A 12612-nucleotide genomic window follows, 5' to 3' on the forward strand; every position below is an offset into this window, starting at 1 on the left:
ACCCCCTGGGTTGGTGTCAGAACTGAAACGGACCCACATTCCCACCCCAACCCCAGAGAGTAAGAGCACCAGGGACAGGTGGAGAAACAGGGAAGAACACTGCAGTGCTAGCGAAAAATAAAGCAAGGACAGAAAGGCAGACAGGCATGATGTGAAACCTTCTCCTTACCTGGCTGAGCTTCTGCCGCTCACATGATGACACTGTAGAGCAAGTACTTTTAGCACCTTTTTTGTGTACCATGTTCCAGAAACCCTTCACCTGGAGGTTCAGCTGCTAGAGGTGGAGACTTGTGACCTAGACCCCATGGCTTTGGGGAAGAGGGTCTGCTGAGGAGGAGAGGAGACCAGGGGATTCCACTGGGAAATGTGTCTGCACTGCAGAGGATGGCAGGGGGGTTCCTGAATCCCCTCCCCAGCATTTCTGGTCCCAGCTCCCTCTCCCTGCCCATGTCTCTGCTGCCTGGAGCTGTCCCTGCTGGGAGCTGTTTCTCTGTCCCTGAGTCTGCTCCCTGTCAGTGTCACAGATCCTGTTCCCCATGCTCAGCTCTGTCCTGCTCACACCTCCTGGCCCTGGGCACTGCCCAGGGGCAGCTCTGTGTGTGCAGGGGCTCAGGAGCAGCTCTGACAACTCCTAATGAGAACTGGGGTCTAGGTCCTTCTCCAGGGCAAAGGAATAAATTCCTATGTCCTACTGCCCACCCAGCCAACCAAGAGTGGAAAAAACTCAAAACTTAAAATCCCCCTATCAGAAAAATACTTCCTCGGTGTCCTTCAGAAGGAACCTCTGCAAATGTCCTGGGGGTGAGCTGGAGCTGTGAGCTGTCCTGACCCATGCAGTTCCCTCTCAAAAGCAGAAGGACACTGCCCTGCCAGGGGGTTGCTCCTTCCCCCCACAGCTTCTCCCCTCAGTGTTGTTGGGATCTCCCCGGGCAGGCTGAGCGCTGACCCTGGCAAGCAGCACAGTCCCTGCCCCGGCACAGCCCTGGGGTGCAGGGACCTTGCTCTGCAGGACAGCCCTGGGCACCCCTGGGTGCTCACCCAGCTTCACACCCTGCAGCTGGGAGAAGGCAGCTGTCGTGCCCTGTCCATGCAGGGAATCCCTGCTGAGGAGCAGATCCTTCTCCTCCACACCAGCCATGGAATGTGCCAGCTCTGGGAGATAACTGCAGGATCCTCCTCTGCACCACCCTGCACCCAGAGACCCAAGCAGGTCCCTCAGCAGGCCAAAGCCTGCTCTCCTGAAATCCTGCTCTTTGCCTTGTTATCATCTTCCAGGAGCCTCAGCTCCACTTTCCCATCCCAGACTGTTACATCCCTGACCAACTCTTTCTGGTTTATAAGTGTGAAGTCCCACAGGGCACCTCACCTCACTGACTCCTCAGTTACCCATGTCAGAAAGATATTGTCAATGAGCCCCAAACCCCTCCTGGATGGCTGGTACCTTGCAGATATTGGGATATCTTAGGTCTGCCACAAGGACACACCCCTGGAAACATGAGGCTTCTTTCATTTGTCTGAAGGAGGCCTCATCTAATTCCTCTTCCTCATCAGTGAGTCTGTAGCTGATGTCCTTGTTGTTCTGCCCTCTCATGCTAACTCCTCAACATTCAGCTGACATTCTCTGTCCCCAGGCAGAGCTCCACACATTCCTGATGTTCTCCCACATGAAGGGAAACTTCCCCTGTAAGTCCAGACCTCTGGCATTATGAGTACCAGATGCCCAAGACCTCACAGTTTCTCCAGGAGGGGCTATTTGTAGTGTCCTGTAACTCCTCATGCTGTTATCTTGGGAGAGACACCTTTATCAGGTTAAACCATCTGCATGTAAACATTAACAGCTAACCAAAGGAGCTTGAGAAACTTTGGGATTCACCTATCAGAAAGCTCTGAAGTTGTACAAGGAGAAGGGGCAAATTCAGTACCGGGGCAGGAGAATAACCCCATCCATCAGGACAGAGCAGGACCTGACACACTGAGCAGTGACCCTGAGGAGAAGGGCCTGGGCACTACAAGGGCTGCCACACAAGCCCATGTTGCACGCTCACCATGAACAAGGCAGCTGCACGCGGGGCTGCATTCGGAGGAGCGTGGGGACCCAGACACCTGGAGTTCTCATCCCATTTGGTTCAGCACTGGTGTGACCCCACACACACGGGTGTGTGCCAGTGTGCGGCTTCCCAGTTTGGAGAAGCAGGGAGGAACTGGAGAGTGTGGGGCTCTGCCAAGGCAGGGTTCAGGACCTTGTGCACATGGTGTGGGATGCTGAGGGACCTGGGCTGCTTTGGCCCACCAGTGCTGGGGAGGCTGCAGCAGTGTAGGGGTAGCCTGAGAGTGCTTGAAGGGTGGTTTCAGAGATGGAGGAGGTTTTCTTCATAGGGGGAAACAGCAAGAGAAAGAAATAATGACACACAGTGCAGCTGGGGAGGTCCAGGCTGGACATGAGCAGAAAGGAATGTGAGTGGAAGGGCAGTGCTGTGGTGGAGCAGGTCACCCAGAGGGAGTCTGCATCAGCCCAAGGCTTTGTGCTTCAAGGAACAGCTGGGGAGGATGGAGAGAGATCAGCAAAGGAAGGAAGATGCTCAGACAAGAGCAAGGTGGGATAGCAGGGGGGATGTCTCCAGCCTGCAGGGAAAGAGGTGCAGGTGATGCCGCAGCATAGGACAGGCTGTCGTGGAGATGATCAAGGGATGTAAAGAGGCTGAAAGCCCCCAACAGACATGAGCTCCTTCTCCCCTTTAGCGATGGCTGTTGTCCCCACCTCTGATGCCTGTGAGGAGACGCCTTGTCCTTAGAGCATAGGGGTCTCATGGCCTCCTTGTCCCCAGCCAGCAACCTGGGAGGTGTCGGAACATAGTCCTGCCCATGGCCTTGCACAGCCCCACACCACACTGTCCCAGGAAGGGCCCTGGGCAACGTGGGAGGGACAGGATCTGACTTCCCAGGGCTGGGGATCAGGGCTTGGCCCTTTGGTTAATGAAACACATCCAGGTTTACTCAGCATCAGAGAGACCTTCACCTTGCTTTTCCTGACCTGTCATCTTTGCCTTCAGTTTTCTTTTCTAACCAGATCCTGGAGTCATTTCCTCAGTAGTGTTCCTCAGTGGGACCCATTAACATTACAAGAAACTTTGCAGTTTGCATCTGACTTGGACTTCTTGAATGGTTACTTCAACTTCCTCCAGGGTCTGATGTTCATGGACTCAGCACCAAACCCACCAGAGGGGTCATTAAAGTGCCTTGGGCTGCTCCTGTGCTGCTGAGCTGGGCTGTGCTCCTGGGACAGAGGGAGCTAATGGCAAGCGGCAGCGCTGCAGAGAGACAGCTCTGCCCAGGAGCAGCTCCTCTGCAAAGCGCAGCAGGGCTCAGGGCTCTGCCTGGGGATCTCAGGGAGATGAGCAAGGCAGAGAGAGATTAAAGGTGGTCAGGATTGGGAGGATGACTGAGAGCTCACTGGAGGAGAAATCTTTGCAGCCCTTGCCATGGTAAGTTTCTGGGTGCAGGGCAATGAAGCTGTAGCTCCTGGAGGCATCTCCTAAAACTGGCACAGGCACAGCTTGTGGGATCTGTAAGGAGGGGGCTCCTGTCAGGCATTTTGAACAGCTGTGAAGCTGGGTGAGCACCCAGGGGTGCCCAGGGCTGTCCTGCAGAGCCAGGTCCCTGCATCCCAGGGCTGTGCCGGGGCAGGGACTCTGCCGCCTGCCAGGGTAAGTGCTCAGCCTGCCTGGGTAGATCCCATTGCATTGGAGGGAGAAGCTCTGCATGAAAGCAACAACCGCAGCAATGCAGGGTCCTTCTGCTGTGCACAGGGTGCTGCCTGGGTCAGAGCTACTCACATCTTCAGATCACTGCAGGACATTCTTAGGGGACTTTTAAAAAAGTGCAGCAAGGCAGTGGTTACCTGAAAGGGAAGGATCCTGTTCTTTCAGTCACTTACTCTGGGTTGACGAGGTGGGCACTGGGGCATGGAAACTCATCTCTTGGTTTAGGAGTAGGCACTGAAATTCCACATACATTTCTGGGAGTATCAGAACTAAACACACCGTGGCTTACAGACAGGATCAGGATGACTTTTCCAGCCTCATCAGGGCTGGTCTGATGTTTTCATCAGGTCTGGTCTGATGTTCCCACCAGAGCCGGCCCACACAGAGCTGTCCCTGGGCAGTGCCCGGCTGCTGGGAGGGGTCTGCAGGGCAGAGCTGAGCACATAGCGGCTGGGATGGGGTCTGTGACACTGACAGGAGGAGACCTGGGGACAGAGACACAGCTGCAGGCAGGGACAGCTCCAGGCAGCAGAGCAGGGGGAGTTCAGGAGCTCTTCTGGTCCTTCTCTGCAGATGGCTGCTGGGTGTTGTCTGCTGGGCAATGATCTGACTGTCCCTTTAGCACATCCCATCTTCAAGAGCCCTGACTCTGCTCTGCCTGTCCTGCTGGGCTCACCAGCTGCCCCCAGAAAGGCCCAAATCTGCTGTAGGACGCCAGGAGTGCTGAGCCTTTCCTTGGGGTCCACACTCTCCTGACAGAGTCCTTTGCTTCTCTCAGTGAGGGGTCGTGTCCTGCTCTCTCCATCACATCTCCACCTCTGGACTGGGACAGAGTTTGCAGATCTGCCCTTTCTAAAAGGCTCTCCTGCTCCAGTGTGAGTCCAATTGTTTGGATTAATGTGATTAATTTGAATCATTTTCATGGCAGCACAAACTGAAGCACAGGACAGATGAGTAAAATCCTGATGGACGCTTCTGCTGTCTGACTCTGCACTGAGCCAGACAAAGCTGAGCCTTTTTGCCTGTCCCGTCTCAAGACTCTTCACATTTTCAATCACAGAAATGAGGACATCCAACCCTAAAAAACCCCAACTCACCTGATGTGGTGGTGGAAAATAAAAAAACACAGATAAAATATTTATCAAGACATGGCAATTGTCTCCTCTGGAGCCCAAGCCCTTGACAGTCATGAGCACAGATATTAACCTTTTTCATTGAAGATAGATTACATCTGCCATTCCATGTGAACATTGGAGCTTTCACAGACCAGCTTCCCTGTCCCCACTGCAGCAGAGCAAAGCTGGCTGCTTGGCAGCACACGGGCAGAGGTCCTGCTGCTCACAGCACACTCACCCAGCACACAAGAGAGAAAGGAAATGCGTTTCAATTGGGTGGTAACTATGAAAAATGGTGTGGCTTTGCTAAGAGGAGTCTGTCCTAATTTTAAGTTGCTTTTTCTTTTTTTGAACAGAGCCCACATGCCAACAAACAGCAAATGTCCAACAGCAGCTCCATCACCCAGTTCCTCCTCCTGGCGTTCACAGACACACGGGAGCTGCAGCTCTTGCACTTCTGGCTCTTCCTGGGCATCTACCTGGCTGCCCTCCTGGGCAATGGCCTCATCATCATCTCCATAGCCTGTGACCCGCACCTCCACATCCTCATGTACTTCTTCCTCCTCAACCTCTCCCTCCTCGACCTGGGCTTCATCTCTACCACTGTACCCAAATCCATGGCCAATTCCCTCTGGGACACCCGGGCCATCTCATATGCAGGATGTACTGCACAGGTCTTTTTTCTCTTTTTCTGTGGTACAGCAGAGTATTCTCTCCTCACAGTCATGTCGTACGACCGCTACGTTGCCATCTGCAAACCCCTGCACTACGGGACCCTTCTGGGCAGCAGAGCTTGTGTCCACATGGTAGCAGCTGCCTGGGCCACTGGGTTTCTCAATGCTCTGCTGCACACGGCCAATACATTTTCACTGACACTGTGCCAGGGCAATGCTGTGGACCAGTTCTTCTGTGAAATCCCCCAGATCCTCAAGCTCTCCTGCTCAGACTCCTACCTCAGGGAACTTGGGCTTCTTGTGGTTGGGCGTCTTAGTAGTGTTTGAGTGTTTTATTTTCATTCTTTTCTCCTATGTGCAGATCTTAAGGGCTGTGCTGAGGATCCCCTCTGTTCAGGGACGGCACAAAGCCTTTTCCACGTGCCTCCCTCACCTGACTGTGGTGTCCCTCTACATCAGCACTGGCATGTTTTCCTACCTGAAGCCCCCCTCCATTTCTTCTCCTTCCTTGGATCTGGTGGTGTCTGTTCTGTACTCAGTGGTGCCTCCAGCAGTGAATCCCCTCATCTACAGCATGAGGAACCAGGAGCTCAAGGATGCCTTGTGGAAACTCATATCTTAGTGTTTTCTGAAGCAAGAAATGGCCCATATGCTTCTACATAGCAGTTTTAATGTAACAAGTTACAGGTCCAGCCTCTCATCTGTATTTTCTGTTCTTATTGGCGTTTTTTTTTTATGGTGATAACGTTCTCATCCCATTTCTAATTTGCTGTCTGCTTTTCTTTTATAACCATTGGCTTTGTAAATGCAGAGCCATGATCTGTGTGTATTTAAACAAAATAAAGCATCCTGTAGTGACTTCATTTTCACTATATCCTTCCTGCAAGGCCTTTTGGAGCTGCAGGGACAGTTCCTGTGTGCATTAGAGGAGGGGAATTGCCAGGGAGCACCAGCGCTTGGCCTTCCAGACCTGTTCTCGTTCTACTCCCACACTCTCCTTCTCATCCCTTGTGTTGGTGCAAGGCCTGAGTGCTCTGGCGGCTTGGTTACCGTCCTGCTGTGTGTCAGTCCTGTGAGCGCAGGCAGGGACAGGCAATGGGCACTTGTGTGACAGAACTGGCCTCAGAGCAGCTTTCCAGAAAGAAACGTGATCTCCTCAGGGCAGGTCCTGAAGGTTTAGGTCTTCTTCCAAAGATTCTCTCAAGAAAATGCACCAGGGTACAGCCAAACAGTGTGTGTGTGCAAGGCTGGGCACACAGCAGTGTCCTCTCACAGCCAGACCTCCTGCCAGAGACCTGCAGGACCAGCAGAGCAGGGTCTGGGCTGTGTACGTGTGCACTGGACACTCTGAGGAAGCTGCCCCAGGGCATCATCATGGACTGGCCCCTCACAGCCACCATTTCCAGCACCGGGCTGTCAACCAGATTGGAGAATGTGTTCCTGAAAGAGTAGGTCAGAAGTTCATGTTTGCGTTTTACAGATGAGATGTCAGCATGCACATCATGTGCAAGAGGTGAGATGGACCCAAGTGAGCAGAAACAACATCAGCTATTCCTGGGAGTTCCATGAAGGTCTGTGGGACAGACAGTGTCTCGAGGTCACTTCACATTAGGAGTAACAGCCCATGGGAAACCACCCACTGGGATCTTCTTCCTTGAACTGAGATCCTCGTGTCCATTCCTCATGATGTAGGATATCTCAGATGAGTGCAGAGCAGGATGACACACCACAGGGCTTAGGTGCCTCCCATTTTTGTGTGTGACTCCAGGAACAAACCTCAGTGGACCAGTGAGATTCATCTCAGCTGCCTTGAACAGGCTCATTGCAAGTGCTCCTGTCTGCTACATCACCCTTGCCCATGATCCTGGGTTGTGCTTTCAAAAGTGACAGCAGAATCAGAGAAGTTCTGAGGTCCTTGGGAAAGGAACACGTCAAACCCATCTTCAAGAGGGGCAGGAAGGAGAATTTGAAGAATTATGGGCTGGTCAGCCTACCTCCATCCCTGGGAAGGAGATAGGCCGCATCTTCCTGCACCAATCTCCAGGCACCTGAAGGACAAGGAAGGGATTGCTGAACCAAAATGAGCAGAAAACCCAGTGAGGAGTCCCCAGAAATGCTCTGAACCCATTCCAGAGCTTTAGACCCCCGGGAAAGAGCTCAGTGACAGTGCAGCCCATCCAGTTGCATCTGTGTCCCTCACTGAGCAGCACAACCAGTGTGGAGTTACTCCACGGTTCACAAGCGACCCAAACTTCTTTAGCCTGTTGAAGTAGAGGCTGAGGAAACATGCTGTTTTTACTGAAATTGAGTTAATTTTCTTCATGCATTTTGAATCTCTCTCCTTCATAGCTAGTACGGTCTTTTGTTTAGATTTACTATGAGAATAATGAGATAACGCTGTTTCTTCCCTGGGATAGAGTTATTTTTTTCTTTTAGCAGCTTTACAGTGTTTGCCATTTGGTATGAAAGGAATGTCAGAACTCACTGATATCTTGGCTGTTGTCAGGGAAACCAAGGACTTCTTTGGCCATCCAGCTGCAGATGCAACTTGGCAGGAGGGGACACAGACAGGACAGCATCTGGATGGACATGCAGGCTGATAAATGAAATATTCCTTATGATTAGTGTCATGCTCAGTGTACAGCTGGAGCCAGCTTTTAGGGCTTGTTGCATCTGTTACTTCGGGTTTTCCAGCTAGTTTTGTTAGTTCCATTCAGAAGTTTCATTCTGTCAGGAGTTTGATGTTAGTTCAGTCTTTTGCCATTCTGCCGTTTTGCAGTTGGCCTTTGGGCCTTTCTGCCTGTTGCCTTTGTGCTCTCTCTTGCTGGGATCGGCTGTTCAGGACCAAGTTGCTTCCTTCTGCAGGACTGGCTGTTCCGTGTGACTGGAGTTACATGAGGGATTGCGCTGAATATATTTTCTTAATTTAATCTATTTCTATTTAATTTACCTTGACTTTGTCAGTGAAACCAAGGACTTCTTTGGAGTCCAGCTGCAGGTGCAAATTGGTAGGAGGGGGCACAGACAGGACAGCACCTTGATTGACATCTAGGTTAATCAATGAGCTATTCTCTACCATTAGCGTCATGTTTGTTATAAAGCTGGAAATGCCTTTTCCAGCTAGTTAGTTTCGGTTTTCCAGCTACATTGGTTAGCTCTGTTGGGAAGTTCCATTCTATTGGAAGTTCAGTTTTATGATGTTTTGCTGTTTTTCAGTTGGCCCTTGGGCCTCTCTGCCTTTTGCACTTTTACTTTGTCTTGCTGGGATCAGCTGTTCAGGACCAGGGTGCTCCCTTCTTTTGGGCTGGCTGTTCAACACAACTGGAGTTACGTGAGGGATTGCACTGAGTATCATATATTTTACTTTATGTATATTTTAGTATAAGTATATTATTAGTAATAGTGTATTATTTTTATTATTTTTATTGTTGTCTTATTTTTTTTTCTAAACCCACAAGTTTCTCCCTTCCCTTTCAGTTCTCTCCCTTATCCCACTTGGGGACTGGGAGGAGGATGTGAGCAGCTCTCATGGTCTTAGTTGGTGGTTGTGTTAAAACCATGGCAAGAAAGAGTAGTAGTAGCTCCAGAAATCTTGAAAATTGTTTTCCAAGATGATGGCACTTTTTTTTTTCTTTTTTTTTTTTTTTTTTTGGAGAGGGAAACAGCATGAGAAAGGAAAACTGTCAGAAACTTCAGCTCTGGAGGTCCAGAGTGGACCTCAGGATAAAGAAATGTCATTGTGAGCACAGTGCTGTGGTCATTCAGAAGGACTCTGGATCAGCCATGACTTTGTGTTTCAAGGAACAGTGGATGGAGATGGAGAGACAGCAGCACAAGTGGGGACACACTGGGGTGAGAACAAGATGGAGAAGTGCATGGGGTGTCTGCAGCCTGTGGAGAAACAGCCACAGGCCTGGAACAATGTAGGATGGACTGTGGTGGAGATGGCCAAAGGTGCTGGCAAGGCTGGATGTCCTTAAAAGACCCAAGGTCTTTGTCCCCTTGGCTATGGCTGATGTCCCTGACAGTGAGGCCTAAGAGGAGACACATTGTTGTCATGGCCATGGCACCCCATTGCCTCCTTGCACCCCCCAGGGAGTGTCACACCATTGTCCTGCACTGGGCATCATCCCCACATCCCCAGGAAGAGCCCTGAGACACACGTGAGGGACAGGATCTCCCTTCCTAGGGGCAGGGGCTCAAGGTTTGACCATCCTCCTTCATCAAACAAATCAAGGGTTTTCTCAGCATCAGAGCTGCTGCACTTTGCCTTTGCCTGATGCAATCACTGCCTCCAATTATCTCTTCTAACGAGTCCCTGGGGAGGCTTTGTCAGAAACAGCCCTCAGTGGGGCCCATTAATGCTTCAAAGTACTTTGGAGTTTGCTTCTGACTTGACTTCTTGAGGAGATTCTTCAGTCTGTCCTTGGTATCTGAGGTTCATGGAGAGCACCCAATACACCATGGGGCTCATTAAAACACAGAAAGCCCTAACGAGCGATGTTTCTTTCTGTAATTTTCTTCAAATCTTCAGGACTTGTAGAACTAACTGGAGAGGTTTCAATGGGACACTTAATGATGAAGATTTCAAAGAAGATTTCATAAGGGAGGGTTTTTTCTTTCAAGGGTATTTTCTGTCATTTTTCAGTGTATAGAAGAAGTGACAGCAGCATTCTGCAATGGACATTGACCCAGAGGGTCTCCTGAAGCCATCTGGACAGGCAGGAGAACAGTCCCTTGAGGCTGGACACTTTATGGACAACCTTGCTCCTCACCCTCCACCCCCAGTCTGCCAGTTCCCTCCTTGGCCACCTGGGACTTGCACCACTTTTCCTCACATCAGACTTCTCCACTGAGCTCTGCAGGTGGATGCTGCAGCTCCTGTACACCAGCTCCCACCTGCTCTCCTGTGTAAACACTACACAATTTCATAAACTAAAACACTTTCCTCAACTGTGTGTGTAAGCTGGATCTAATGAGGTCCACCATCGAAAAGGGACATCCACACAGGAACTGTTCTAGACAGAGACATGGGAAAAGATAGGAATAAACACAAGTAACATGTTGACTACCATGTTAATTAGAGCTCTGAAGAATGGGGCAAGTTTGTAACTCCCTGAAGGTCAAAGCAGAAACCAGAGACTTGAGAGGCAACTGAGTGACCAACGAGCAAGTGGAGGAGGAAACCTGAGAGCACTGGGAAGGGCAAACGTCCAGACAGTCTGCTGGGAAGTTGTCCTTTGACATGGACATTTAATCAGGAGAGGTGGAAACTCCTGAATGATGAGGGAGATGAAATAATAGAGTGTTGGTAGTAGAAGTACAGGGGAAGACCAATATTTCTTCTCCTGCCCTTAGTACACTTCCCCATAATTCACTTTTTGGCTTTTTTAAAAAAAATTTAATACATTAAAAAAAAAACAAACAAAAAAACTTCAATCAAACAAACAAAAAAAACGAACAAAAGAAACGAAAAACCCCATAAAACCAAAGCAAAACCCTCCCCAAACCAACTAAACAACAACAACAACAAACCAAAACCAAAACAAAAAACAACAACAACAACAACAAAGTGCACCTTTGCAGGCAGACATCAGTCAGCAGTTGTCTCACCATAATCAGCCAGTGCCAATTTAGGGGCCCCAGTGTACCCGAGGTGCTGGCCTGGGATTGGCATCTATCACAGAGGACCTGGGGGAGACCAGAGCACCTTGCAATGCAGTGGAGCCTGGGCAGGGGTTCCCAGGGCATCTACACTGGCACCAGGTGTCTGTGTCCCTGTAGCTGAAGACATTTGTGTCCTAAATCCATTCCCAGTTCTGGAAAACTCGTAGCTAATCCTCTTTCCCACTTTTTTTCTCTTCCTGTTTCTCCACTTCCTCTATCGCGTGCCGCTTTATGGGCAAAACAATAAATTTAACACTGTTAGATTGAATTACAACCCCTTGGCCTTTTGGTTGCCTTAATTTTGCACTTCGTCATCAAGGTAAACAAACCATCACGAGTCCATCATCAAATGGACCATGACATTAAATTGGTGTCATGGACAGGGTTCTGAGAATACAGAGGAGTGCAGGTACTGTGTGGTCTGTAACAGGGGAAGAAAGTTTCGCTCCAGCCACACCTGGCCCTGCACCCGATAAGGTGAGAGGTGTCCAGAAAGCAAGGGCGAATTCAGATTTCCTGCACACCGCACACGCCTTGGTGTTGAGCACTCCAAACTTGAGTTGAGGGCTCTGTCTCTGGGATCTCAAAGTGCAAAAATGGGTGTTGCTCTCATGTTGATGAGAATTGTCTGCTAGAGAGAGTGAAGGGGCAATTTTGAGTGTTTGTGTAACTAAGTTGAGCCTTCCCGTAGCAGATTTTTGGCCCCTCTAACCACTCGGGAAAGAGAAAGGTGACACAGCAGTTGCTGTGGGTATGTGTAACTAAGTTGTGCCTTCCCAAAGTGGGTTTGGCCCCTTCATAATAAGAATGACTGAAAAGGCTGATAATCAAGAGTTTTGGTTAGGGAAAGATTGAGGCTCGTTCTACACACTTTTAGCAAAGTATGGAGCTCGACCCTCCATATCTGGAGAAGACTGGGCTTGTAATAATTGGTCTAATTTACAGAGTGTAGTGGACGGAGTGATTTCTCTACAGACTAAGTTTAGATCAGGTAAGAACAAAGCTATGCTCTGTGCTGTCGTAGGAGCCAGCCTAGTAGCAGCGATTGAAGATCGTCTCAGGCGACGTAGTAATGAAAGCAAAATTATAGAATCCCTTGAAAATCTGGTGCAGATTTTGCAAAAGTCAACCTCCAATTTAGAACAACAATTAAAAAATTGTTCACAACAACTAGAAAAAGCGAGGGAAGAAAACGGCTCATTACAAGCTACTCGAAAGGAGGAATGTTTAAAAAACACAGGAGTGCTGAGGGAGCAGGAGCTAGAGGAGAAAGGTATCTGACAAATAAATCAAATTTACTCTCAGAAAGAATTGGAGGAGACGAGAAAACGTTATGAGGAATACCCACACATGAGACCCTTAGTGAAAACAGAATATTTTTATGCAAATGTGGAG

At 49.8% G+C, this 12612-nt stretch overlaps 1 pseudogene; it reads left to right on the forward strand.

The window, feature by feature from the left end:
* The first annotated feature begins 5256 nt into the window (after positions 1-5256).
* Positions 5257-6172, forward strand: LOC135995003 (olfactory receptor 14J1-like; annotated as a pseudogene).
* The last annotated feature ends 6440 nt before the right edge of the window (positions 6173-12612 follow it).

This window comes from Caloenas nicobarica, chromosome 15, assembly GCF_036013445.1.
Source record: "Caloenas nicobarica isolate bCalNic1 chromosome 15, bCalNic1.hap1, whole genome shotgun sequence".
Taxonomy (NCBI): Eukaryota; Metazoa; Chordata; class Aves; order Columbiformes; family Columbidae; genus Caloenas; species Caloenas nicobarica.